Source organism: Solanum pennellii, chromosome 6 (assembly GCF_001406875.1).
Source record: "Solanum pennellii chromosome 6, SPENNV200".
Classification (NCBI taxonomy): Eukaryota; Viridiplantae; Streptophyta; class Magnoliopsida; order Solanales; family Solanaceae; genus Solanum; species Solanum pennellii.
This window is the reverse complement of record NC_028642.1, coordinates 55,277,944-55,291,190: the sequence shown is the minus strand read 5'-3', so window position 1 is coordinate 55,291,190 and position 13,247 is coordinate 55,277,944. Positions and strand designations below refer to the sequence as shown.

The following is a 13,247-nucleotide window of genomic DNA, read 5'->3' as shown; positions in this document are numbered from 1 at the left end:
AATATAAAAATATAGAAATTTTCTAAATGATTTCTTCAAGTTCTTCAATCTTCGTGATTCTGAATCTGGCACTTCCGACTTGATAGGTTGACTCGATGATAGAAAATATGAGTCTTTACGACTCTCCCGAAATGCAAGAACGGAATGGAGTCCCAAATGGACTCGGGAGAAAATTTACCATGCAACAAAATAGAAATAAATTAGTGTGCGGAAGATGGACTAATAACACGCATCTTGGATAAACGGAGATAAAACAGACTATTATGAAATCAAAATTAGGAGAAACAAAAAAACTTTAACATAATTCCCAGAGAACCGAGACATAAAACAAAGAGAAACCCACAACGAATAAGGCAATAATGGTGACATACAGTGCACATACACATACTAATGCACTTGTCACATGCAAGGATATACACCACCACTACTTAACAAATGTGCAAAATGGGCAACAGATTTATTGAACAAACATACCCCAACAATAAGCTATCACCACTTAATCAAAATTCGATGTGACCCCATTTCGAAAGCAATACATTTAACAATTCGGAAATAACAAGATACTTGAAGTAAAACTATGACATAACTCAACAATACCACTAGTAAGATACCAACGCCATGGAATTCCTTAAAGAAACCGAACCTAGAGAGAGCTACAGAAGGACCAACGAGCATGGATGGCAAGAGAGTACAACAGACATTTGAAATTAAAAGAAACGAAACAACACCTATGCTGACTATGAATAACAAGCAATACTCATCTAAAAAAAAACAGAACAAGGTCAAACTCCAATTCAACCAGAGTTCACATCAGAATGGTGAGTAATCTCAAACAGAATTGGACTCACACGAATTCACAGAGGTATTTCGATTCGTTCGGTTTATAAGCATCAGTAAAACATAGTCGACGGAATCGAATTAAGCAAACAAATAAGCATGATTTTGACCCTTTCTAGTACGTATTATCTAGGCCTAAATGAAGCACAGAGATACACATTTTTGCAGATTTGCGAAAGGTCTTCAAAAGAAGAAAGGAAGGTGAAAGAACAGAGAGTAATACAAAACCAGCAGGCATGACCAGACAGGATCATAACGCGCAATATATCTCGAAATCGAGCAAAACTAACAGATATAACATCTCATATTCACAGCAACACAAACCAAGATTCGAACTCCATAAAGAAAATTGATAAGAACTGGAAAATGTACCTTTTTCGGAGCAGCGAAACGGGGACGGTCGAGCGAGAACAAGAAGGAGCGACGAGCTTCTCCACCTCAGACGAAACAGCGAAGGGTGAGAGTAGAATCGGAAGCCTCGACCGTCGGCAATCTCTCACGCAATGTATAAGGTTCCTATCCCCTTTACGTTCTCGGAAATGAAACAACAAAAAAAAACGACAAACAGAACACTCTTTCAAGATTTCTTTCTGATAAAACTCTCCAAATTTTCCAGAAAAATCGTCCAACAACAGCCACAAACAGGAAACAGAATATTTTCCAAATTTTTGTTTCAACCAAAAATTGCTAACCCTCTGAAAATTTCTCAAACCAAAAAAAATCCCCCCTTCTCGTAGTTTCAACTGACTGTTCTCCTACAGCAAAACAGAAGAGAACCACAAATATTTTTTCAAGATTTTTCTCAACACCAAGTTTTCCCTCTCTGAGATTTTTCAACCTAAAATCGCTAACCCCGATTTGAAGAGAGGTGGGGGTTTATATAGAAGAAACTAGGGCTTCGATTCGATTTGAAATTCGAATTCCGGAAGGACGACTCGAGCGGGAAAAGGGGCGGAAGGTCGAGATTAAGCCATTGTCCTTGCGAGCTACGTGGCGCAAATCCGCATCGCAAGGACGAGCTCTCGCGTCGTCTTGTGCGCAGAGTCGCGTACGGGGTGGCAGGGCAGCAGGTATCCGTTGCTACCCCCTCCACCACGCGCGATGAGAGAGATGAGGGAAGGGAAACAAGAGGAGGAGAGAGCGTGGGGAGGAGACGCGAGGGTGAGAGAGGGCGTGGGGAGAAACGCGGGAGAGGGGCGAGACAGAGGGGGGGTCTGGGCGTGAGGGCGACGCGAGGCGGATTTTTTGGGATTTTTGTCGCGTTTCTTTTGTTCTTGACGTTTTCTGGGAATCTGCTGGGTCTTCTGCAGGTGGGGAGAAAGAGAAGGAGGGGGACTTGGGATTGGGTCGGGTAGAAGAGAGAAACGGGTCTGGGTCGTATCGTTGGGTCGGGTTGAGGGAGATGTGGGCTGGGCGGATGTGGGAATTAATTTGGTGGGCTGAAAGAGTGGTTTGGGCTGCTGAGGGACATTGGGTTGGAGTTAAAGTGGAGCTGGGAACAAGAAGATTGGGCCTGGGATTAATTTCAAGTTGGGTTGGTTTCGAATATACACAAGATATACCGGCTATATACACAACTATATAAACGTTAAATCGTTATATTTTGCAAAATTATAAAACTAATTAATTTAAATTATTTGAAAAATTTAGGAAGCTCAATAATTAATTTATACCGACGCGGGTCAAAAATTGGGTGTCAACAATATACATATGTGCTAACTCAATTAGTCATGAACAAAGTGAGACAAGTATGATCCAATCTTGTTAATTTTTGAGGAGTTAATATTCTCGTCACCTATACTAAAAATAGTTGTTCAATAATATTTATTCAGTTTGAAAAATTAAAAAATAATTTATTTTTTTATGTCTATTTTAACCTTTCTATTAAATATTATTCAATATATGATATAGTTACCAACGCATTAAACTTTGATATATTTAAACGATAATATAGTAATGTTACCTTATTATTTAGTTTTTTTCTGAGATATATGCGAAGTCAATATCTATTATTGAAATGGGAGAGTAATTCCTTCATTTACTATATCAACTCATTTTAACTAGCACAATTCTAACACATCTAAAAGTTAAGCTTATTTGTGCTAATAAATAGTCCAAATTGACCAAAAAAAAATGTTATGTTACATATAGAAGTATTTAACAAATAAGCAAATTATTATTAAAAAAAAAACAATGAAAATAGAATTCGATAAGAATTAAACAAATTAAATTATGAAACACCATTTATGCACCTATTTTGACTAGCCATGTTGCTGTTAATATGCACTTAATTAGTGCGCCAAAGTTTGATACAGAAACTTCCATATAGAAGCATCAAAATTCAAAAGCATTATTAGAAGTAATTATTGGCCTAAATAATTTGTCCATATTTTTAAATAATAATGATTAACATTCTTATTGCTATCACCTGACGACATTTTCTATTTTAAGAAGAATATGCTTATTGACGTTGTTATCAACCCATTAATGACAAAATTATAGTATATTTCTCTTAATTCTCTAATTGTTTAAATCAAGCAGTACTATTGTTTTGAATTGTTTTTTTGAAAAGAAAAAAAATCAATTATTACTGTTGTATGAAATAATAAACACGTCTAACTTTAGTCATGAAACAGGAATATAATCCATTTTTTAAAGTTTAAAGACAATTCCATAACGAATTTATGTTTAATTTTAGCCAAATATTTTTATTGAGTTTAAAAACTTAAGCAACTCCAAATGAGTAAAAGGAATGACTTATACATTACTACCTAATTAAATAAGATTTAAAGAATTGATAACAAAAAATTAATTAGATAAAAGAGTAATCACTCGGTAAATAAATTAGGATGATAATTTTTAAAATTATATAATTGAACTAAAGACGGGCTTCTTTTCTCTCTCTCTTTTCAAAGTTGGGAGTAGGAGAGGGAGAAAAAAAGAAAAAAATATATAAAATAGGAAATTAAACTTTACTAACAAAGTGAAAATTAAGATAATCAATCAACTCAGCTATTAAAATTTTGATTTTCAATTATTACTAATAAAACTTCCTAAAGTTAATTACTTTCCCTAGTAACCCTGGGTCTCAATTCTACCAACTCACAAAAATGATTATAGCAAAGTGGAATCACCTCTTTGAATCAAAACAACTAATTTCTTAGTTATTTAAAAAAAAGTTGTTGTCCTAATAAAACCCCGATTTGAATTTGAACAGATTATGACTCAATATGTTTTTAATCTATTTTAGTTCAAATAACTTTTAGGTCAATCTTAGTTTAATTTATTTATTAATATCTAAATTCAACTCAATTTACTAATTTGACATCGTATTTTCCACTCAAACTATATTCCTTATTGTCTTAAAAGAAAAAGACATTCCAAAGATGAGATAAATTATATCCCATAGCAATTCAAGTATGTCTTGTCCAATATTTGATCTCATCTTGAAATAAGAACATATGATCAATTAAGACTTTAAGCGCATGAACATTTGCCCATAAAAAATGTTTGAGATTTTAATACGTTAGTTAACACTTATATTAATAAAAATTACAACAAGAGCATCAAGAATCTTTTTTAAAACCTTGAAGTTGATTTTGGGGATTTTCTTCTCAAAAAGGTATTTTCTACATTTTTGAAATGATAAGTGTGAGTTATTTAAGTCCGTGAAAGATATGATTTGAATTATTTGATGCTTGGGATAACCACAAATACAAAATCCTAGCTTGATTTTAATGAAAGTTATAAAGTTGGTGAATAAAATGATAAATAATTTATAGTATGTTTATATAATATAACGATGGAATTCTAATGATTGGATATGAAACTTCCAAAGAACATAGCTCAAGTGCAACACACTTGGTTGAGTAAATTGATATCGTAGACATTATTGATCGATGTGAGTTTGTTTACGAGGATGGTAGTTGTTGGAATCAATTAAAAAGACTGATGTGTCCGATTTGAAAAATTAAGAAATAATTTTTAAGTTTATGTCTATTTTACCTATATTATCAAGAACTAGTCATTTTTTTTATTCATTTCTCAATGAGTTAGATGACTTGTAATAATTAAACATGAATAATAAAGTCTATCACTTTATTTATTGCTAATCTAAATATTCTTGTTAATATTTTGACTCAAATTCACTAAATATGTCGGATTTAACTCAAATTGCTCCGAATAAATTAAATAGTTTCATTAAGATATGATATTTTTTCATATAGATTTAAGAATTCATTTTTCATCTAATCATGTTGATTTAACCAATTAGATAATAGTTCTTAGAAGTAATTAAAATAAACTAATTTTCTTAAGATTTAAATACTCATTAAATTACACAAAAAAGTCTTTAAATTACACTTTTATGCTATCATTATAATAATACGTTTCAAATACTAGTCAAATTTCTCTTTAATAACTAGAGGATGGCAGCCCGTGCTTCACGGGCCTTATGAAAAATGATTTAGTAATTAATAGAAGTAATTATAATTAGATTAATTTAAATAAAATTTATTGAATTATAATTTAATTATTTTAAATAATATTTGTTAAATTATAATTTAATTATTATAAATAATATTTGTTAAATTATAATTCAATTGATTCAAATAGGATTTGTCATAGTTCTATAATTTTGAGTTCAGGCTAACGACTTGATGAGTTTTCGATCTTTCATGAAGGGTTCAAATCTCGGTAGTTAATATCAAGAAAAGACAACTTTTTCATGTTTCATACTTAATATTAATTACCTATTTCTCAAATTATTTTTCAAGACTTAATAATAAACATCAATAATTAAAAATAGTGTGATAATTAAATAGTCATATTAATCATTATTTTCTTAATAAATGTGTCAAATTCAAATATGATAAATAAATAAAAAAAGTATTACAAAATTTTAAAAGTAAATTAGTATAAGTATTATTTTTACTTATGAACTTTAAAGAGTGTAAAAAAATTAAAACAAATAATATGAAAGAATAAAACCATGTATTGTGCATAAACAATTTTGTTGATGTCCTAATATTATGCATGTGGAATAAACAAATAAATATACTAAATACTAATCATGAAATGAAAAAATATTATCTAAAAATAAAAAATAATACCAAGCACAAAAATACTACTAATCATGAAATGATAAAACATCACCTAAAAATAAAAAATAATACCAAATACATATGTTGATACCACAAAGTTAACTCACTCTTTTATAATAGTAGAAAAAGAAAATAAAAGAAAAAGAAATCCATAGACAAGCCTTTCAAAATCGAAGTAGTATTTGTTTGATGACACAATTATAATACATAGAATTATGTATTTAATATCACAATTCTTTTAACAAATTATTCAATGGTAATTTGTATACCTAATATCATGTATATTATAACTATATTTATATTATTTTATATTAAAAAACGTTATTAATAATCTTCAAATTATAAAAGTTATTTAAAAAATAAGATTTAGGGTCTGTTTTGATTGACTTTAGACTTATAAATCAATAGCCATAAGTTAGGATTTTTGTTATTATGACTTTAAAATAAGTATTCATAAATACTTTTTATTTTTTCCCAAACAATTCAAAACCTATGTTGGCTTAAAAACACCTAAAATAAGTCAATTCAAACAGACACTTAAAATATAAATAAAGTTATATTCACAAATAAACGATAACACTTCTATTATTAGCTAAGTTTCTTCTAATAAAATCATTGAGAAATCTTCTAACATGCATGCCTTGAAGAAAGTCATCAGAGATTCTTATTCATTGTACGTATATATATGTCATTAGTGACCATTCATTGTTTTTTTCATTTGTGTCACGACCCAAATTTGCAAGTCGTGATGGCACCTATGTTCCCAACCAATAGGTAAGCCAACCCAACATATTAACCCAACTAAACCAACAAATGAGTAAAAAGACTAATGCTTAGCAAGAATCTCCAACATTGAGTTCCTTATAAGTACGACATGCGGAAGATAAAATATATCACCCCAAGAATTGGTGTCTTAAGTACAAGAGCTTCTAGAATACGATGCAAGTCTGAAACTAAAATGACAAATCTAACTTAAGGGATATCCTGTCTGAATACTGAATAACAGAATACGTAAATATAGAGGGAGGTGTGGGCCACGGAACAGCCAAGCAGCTCACCACAACTCTAAGAACTTCAAGCCGGACTCAATTTGCTCCACGAGATGTGCTCCTACTCGGAATCGAATCTGCACCACAAAGAGTGCAACAAGCGTAGTATGAGTACGAAACCACGTGTACCCAGTATGTCTCATTGACCGACAACGAAGAAGTAGTGACGGGCGTTATATAAGAAAATAAATTCTTAGATTGTACAAGTATATCTATATATATTACACTTACTATTTAAGTTTCATCAATAAAGGAAATCAACATTTAATATTTTCCAAACACCAAACGAAACATATAGTCATCAAGAATGAATGATGGGATGAAATGCAATGCAATATGATGCTTTGTAATGATATGTCTCAGAATACCCAGTACTCACTCAACCGTATATACATGATACTCCTCGGAAATACATCGAGAGTTCATGACCCATGGGGGACTCGCGAGGTCCATATACCGACACGGACGATCTCTACGTGTCTGTGCGGACGATCTCAACGCACTATCATAATATCAAACAATTTTCGCACGGACGGTCTCCACGTGCCCAAATTACAATCTTAACATCTCACCATCCCCAGCACGGACGATCTCCACGTGCCCAACTTATACTCAATCTCATGTCTATGCACGTGCACAATATTATTTCAATAGAGGGGATGATGATGCATCTCAATCAATCAATATGAACATAATACATAACCACCTCAATAATCACAACTATACGGGTGAAATAAATAAAACACAATCACACAAGGAATTCAAGTCAATAACATATCAGCTAATGCTCATATGCTTTGGCATTCTCAAATTTCAACCCACATTCTATAATAGAAATTTTCCGTTTTATAACACCGGTACTCGTACCAATGCCCGTCACGCCATTGATACGAGACCCCCATCTTTCGCCCTTACCCTTTGTCTATTTTCATTTTTAATCTTTAATTAGGAAAACGTCCTTCAACAAGTCTAAAAGTCTTAACATACCTTAAATGCCGAACTCGTGCCACCAATCTTCAAGATTTTTCCTTTCCTTTTCGCAAGGCTTCGGAACGTTCCCAATCTATCCATCGTGAGATATTCGTAAGTAAGCGAGTTCATAGGTATTTAAATTTATTTTTTTTTTTTTTTTTGTGTCTAACCTAAACTCCAAAACTCACTCATATATCCAATCAAGCTCTTACTCTTGATATACTTATATGTCAAGATTATATTTACTAAATTTCAAGCCTACTGTTAAGCCTCAACTCCTCAAAATATTATGATTCTAATAATACTCATGTAATACAATACCACCAAAATTTGGTTAGCTATATACATACACTTCATGGAACATTACTATATAAGAATTAAATAATGAAATAAAAGTTTAAAGCCAATAAGTAATTTGATGTAACTTAATTAAATAAATAATGACTATGGAAAATTTCGCAGGTTCCATATATGAAGTCATTTTTTTTTGTTTGCCAAAGATTCCCCTTTTTTTTTCTTTCCAATGGTTATGCCTAAGTCTTTTTAAATGATTAAACATGATATTAATTAATATAAACATTCTCCTCTACTATAATCCAACACCCTCAATACTTACAGTAACTCACTTAATTTACCTGCTAGTCATTAGGAATAAATTAAATTAACAAGTTGTACAATCCAAAAAATTTCCAGCAATACCTACTATTTCTAATATCCTCCATCGTCAATATGAAGATTTATATAATACAATACAATCAAAACTTAATTCTCTAATGATAACATATTAATACTAGTGACTAAATTCTGTAAATAAATAAATTAAGGCCCATTTTCACTAGTTAACAAACCAGAATATGCACTTTAAATGTGAGATCCTTCATTCTTTTTCTTTAATTTTATTCGGTCCAATTGCTTAATTTCTAAACAATTGGTCATGCCATCTGCCACTTCCAAAATGAGCATTAATGGGCATTCAATGCTCCTCCCCCCCTTAGGTTGATAAAGTAGCACATAAATAAAAGAATTCCTTTCTGTTCCTTTACAAATGATCTGAATAGATCCAAAAAATAATTTATCTTCTCATATGCACACCAACAATTAATTTAACATAACAGTTTAATTCACTATGACAATGTACTCAACGAAGAATTGAAAAGTTTGAGAATAAGTCGTTCACCTGAAGTCGACGGTTTCTTTTCCCCAACACGTTTTGCCACAATATGTTAATGGGGTTATGCTAATCACTCATTTATCTTAATTTAATAAATGGGCTAAGTGACAAAAAAAAAGGTTTTAACTAAATTAGGTGCTGATCCAGCCCATTAAGTATGCAGCTATATTAAATATTTAACACATATCTGACAACTAAAAAATCGTGGTTACCGAATATTTCAAAATTTTTATTTTAAATTCCACGGAAAGAGTCAAGATAGTTTGAGTTCTCCAAACGACCTAGCGGACTGTTACAATTTGCACAGTAATCGAGACAAGTAGTGACCAAATAAATTATGATATAATTTTTTTAATACGTATGTATATTAAATTAATTTGAGATATTTAATAAAAGGATAAATTGAAACGCTTAGAACATAAAAAAGAACTAATCAAAACTTAAAGAGTTTGGAAAATTTTAGTAGCTTTAGTCAGTTCACTTGTCTAAATTTGATTTTCCATTTCATAATTTTCTATTTCATTTTTCTTTTTGTATATTAATATTTTTAATTTTTTTTAATAAGATGGACACCTTAAGTGATGAGATGATTAAAATTTTCGTAGCTAAACACAAACATTGAAGCGAACTCATTTACTCTTTTAAGTATTTTATTGTAACCGATAAAATATTATTATATTATGTAATTGAAAATATTAATCCTAAATAATTGTAGTTAGAATTTTACAATAGTTTATCTTTATAATGTTTTCCAATTTGTGTATTTTGCCCACCTATCAAATTAAATGAATGGAGTGTATATTCTAAGTGGACATTTGACTATGAATATCATTTATGAGTGAAAAATCACGTTTTATCATAAAAAAATTAAAATCCATAGTTTAATTGATTAAAAAATTATTTTTCGCTCCAAAATACTAATAATTTTTTTAAAAATAATTCTAATTTGTATTAAGAGACAAATACTAACTCTAATTTTAGTTTGTTTCCAAAAACCCACAGCTTTTGCCTCCTGTTAATGATAAAAACAAGAACCAACTGCTTAGGACAAAAGAAAACTTGTAATATATATTCATACGTTACCACAAAAACCCAAAAAGATCGATACAAAATTGAAAGTTGAATAAACATATAAATTAAGTAATAAATACATGAATTAGAATGCTCAAGTGACCAAACTAACCTTATAATAGTTTTTTCTAAAAGTGAAAATGAGAAAAAAAGTTTATATCATAACCTATCAGTTTCATATAATTTGATTCTTATTGACCTGACACACTTCTTAAGAAAATACTAATTAGAGATGTATTTTTCTTAAATTAATCTTATTAATGATATGTTGAAATTTTAAATTTGACTACTATGAGAAAAATATAGTAAAACTATCTCAATTTGCTAAAATGAAACGAAAAAAAAGTATATTTTATACTAATATATAACACAACAAACCAAATATTCAATGAAATAATTATCGTATTATTAATTTCTACATAACCAATTCTCATATAACTTGTTTTAAAGTTTACACCAGAGGGCTTGTTAATATAATTTATTTTTTGATTTTTTTTTTGCAAACTTCACACTCAATTTTAGATTATTGTTGCATATTATTTCATAATATATCCTATTATCTTAATAAACACAATATATAAAGAAATCATATTATTTTTCATCGTCGCGTAATATCACATATCGATAATCTAAAGAATAAACCTAAAAAAATAGAATATAACGATACAACTTCTATAAAAATACAAGGTAAACGATAAAATATAATTAATAAATAATAAATAAAAATCAGGTAACAATACAATCAAATCATATTCTATCACTACACAAAATAAAACGTTTCATTATTATCAACAAATAATTTTGATGATACAACAAGGCTAAAAAACAATATTCTAGATTATTCTAGGTCAGGATGTGACCAAAATTAACCAAAAACGGATATCACGCCACGGCGGACACATCAATGCATTCCCATCTTAATTATTATTATTATTATTACTAATATATGAAGTGTTATTGATTAAAAAAAATTGTTAATACAAATAGGTTAATAAATAATATTCTAGATTATTCCAGGGTTGAGATGTGACCAAAATTGACCAAAACGAATATTACTCACGACGAATACACCAATGCATTCTCCTTTTAATTATTATTAATATATAATGTCTTATTGAAAGAAAAAATAAAATTAATAATATAATATAATAAAAATAACAATCGAAATAAATATTTATATTTAAATTAACGAGTAACTTTTAAGTAGATATTGTACTAGCTAACAATACATCTAACTACGCTTCAACTAGATTGTTGTAATAACAAAATGAGATTCTAATTTCTATAATAACCTTTGCAACAGTACATCGATATGAAACAGAGTAGGGACTTAATCGTCATATTACACAGCCAACTCTGGCTATATAAATGAGTTAAGAGAATCTGTGAATGATGCCCTTCTTTCCCTTTTGTTATCTACACATTAGTTTTCTCTCTCTAGGAATCACTTTCTCTCTCTAAACTGATATAGTAGTAGTTGTCTTCTCTCTCTGTCTCATTTGCGTTTTGTAGGTTACGGCGGTGGTTGGTTGAAGAAGGGCGGAAATTGGTGTACCGGCGGTGATTTTGAGGTATACATTTCTGTGATTTTGATGTATCTCTGTTAGTTTAGCATTTTAGATCTAACTGGTTCAGCGTTTTCAATTGTTGTTTTTGTTCAATTTAGGGTTTTTGCTTTACACCGATTCTCCGATTGTTCTACTTTTAGCTAAGTTCACTTGATGATCAGATCTAACTGACTGTTGCTTTGGTTATGATTTTTTTTTCTCATTTATGCTGTTTTCTTTTTGCCTTATTAAACTTTTATGTGCCTTTTCTAGTCCTTGTTAGCTCCTTTTGTGCTGTTGCGAAGCTATGATGGGTAATTTTGAATGCTGTGTGTTTGAGGGGTTTATCACTTGTATGTTCTGTTTGTGGTGTGTTAGTTGTATAGACTACTGTTAAGAAGTCAAATTTGGATTTCTTTCGTATTTTATCTTCTGGACTCTATTTGAGTTTGTTTTAATTTGATTGACCTGTTTTGACTTGGCATTGAGTTTAGGGAAGTGAATAAACTATTGACTGTTGTGGTCTTTCAAATGAAAGATAAGTAGAATGTTGAATATGACGCTCTAAGTTGTGTTGCTGCTGTTATGTGGAGTGTAAGGTTGTGAGAACACGTTCTTTATATTTTCCTGTATATTTTCGATTAGTAAGGTTTAGTTCTTTGTTAAATTCTCACCTATATTTTTAACCTTATTTGTCTTGTTATCTATGTGCACATGGATTTATTATTCTGTTCTATTTACATGTCCTGAGCAATCTGTTCGAGCATGAATTTATCTTTTGGTTTTGGGAAGGGAAAAATGCTTCGGTAAATGATCTCTCTGAAGCAGAAATTAAACTAATAACACCGTGTCCGTTTTAATCACAAAACCCAGTTGGAAGCATTCTTGTCATCTTTTTTAAAAGGTGTATTTTATATGATTTTATTCTCTCCGGGTTTGAGAAATGGAAATGGTATGAGCTTTTACTGTTTTCTTGTCCTATAGTACATTCTTCTTTTGAGCATCCACGGGGTGACCTAGTGGTCAATGAAGTGGGTCAAAGAACCATGAGGCTTCTGGTTCAAATCCCAGCAGCAGAGGCAAAAACACTAAGAGATTTCTTCCCATATGTCCAAACCTTGGTGGACCGAGTTATCCGGTACCTGTGTTGGTAGGAGGTAGTAAGTGCCTTTAAAATTAGTATATGTGTGCATAAGTTGGCCCGGACAATCACTACTATGATGAAAAAAACATTCTCTTTGATTGCCAAATATTATGCCTTCAAAGCTTGGATATGTTCTTCTGTAATGAAAAAAACATTCTCTTTGATTGCCAAATATTATGCCTTCAAAGCTTGGATGTGTTCTTCTGTGAATTGTAACTGAATCTAGTTAATCCTATTATTTAGGAGGATGTTTGCATGAGATCATACTGTGGATCTTTTGTTTCTGTTTGCTATAGAAGTTGCTTGAACACGTATTGATAGAGATTTTGTTTGTGATTTATTGGGGGGGGGGGG

At 30.6% G+C, this 13,247-nt stretch overlaps 1 protein-coding gene and 1 long non-coding RNA gene across 2 annotated transcripts in view; one reads left to right on the top strand and one right to left on the bottom strand.

Moving 5' to 3' along the window:
• Positions 1-6,780: 6,780 nt before the first annotated feature.
• On the bottom strand, positions 6,781-8,375 carry LOC114077481. Its single transcript, XR_003578721.1, has 2 exons — positions 7,976-8,375; positions 6,781-7,065 (listed from the first exon to the last, which is right to left on the bottom strand). It is a non-coding gene; the product is annotated as an uncharacterized LOC114077481 (long non-coding RNA).
• Positions 8,376-11,594: 3,219 nt separating this feature from the next.
• Positions 11,595-13,247, top strand: part of LOC107023083 (protein argonaute 1-like) — a 9,282-nt gene continuing 7,629 nt past the window's right edge. The window contains exon 1 of the mRNA XM_015223630.2: positions 11,595-11,773. The gene's annotated coding sequence lies outside the window, so the exon portion shown is untranslated. The remainder of the gene's footprint in view (positions 11,774-13,247) is intronic.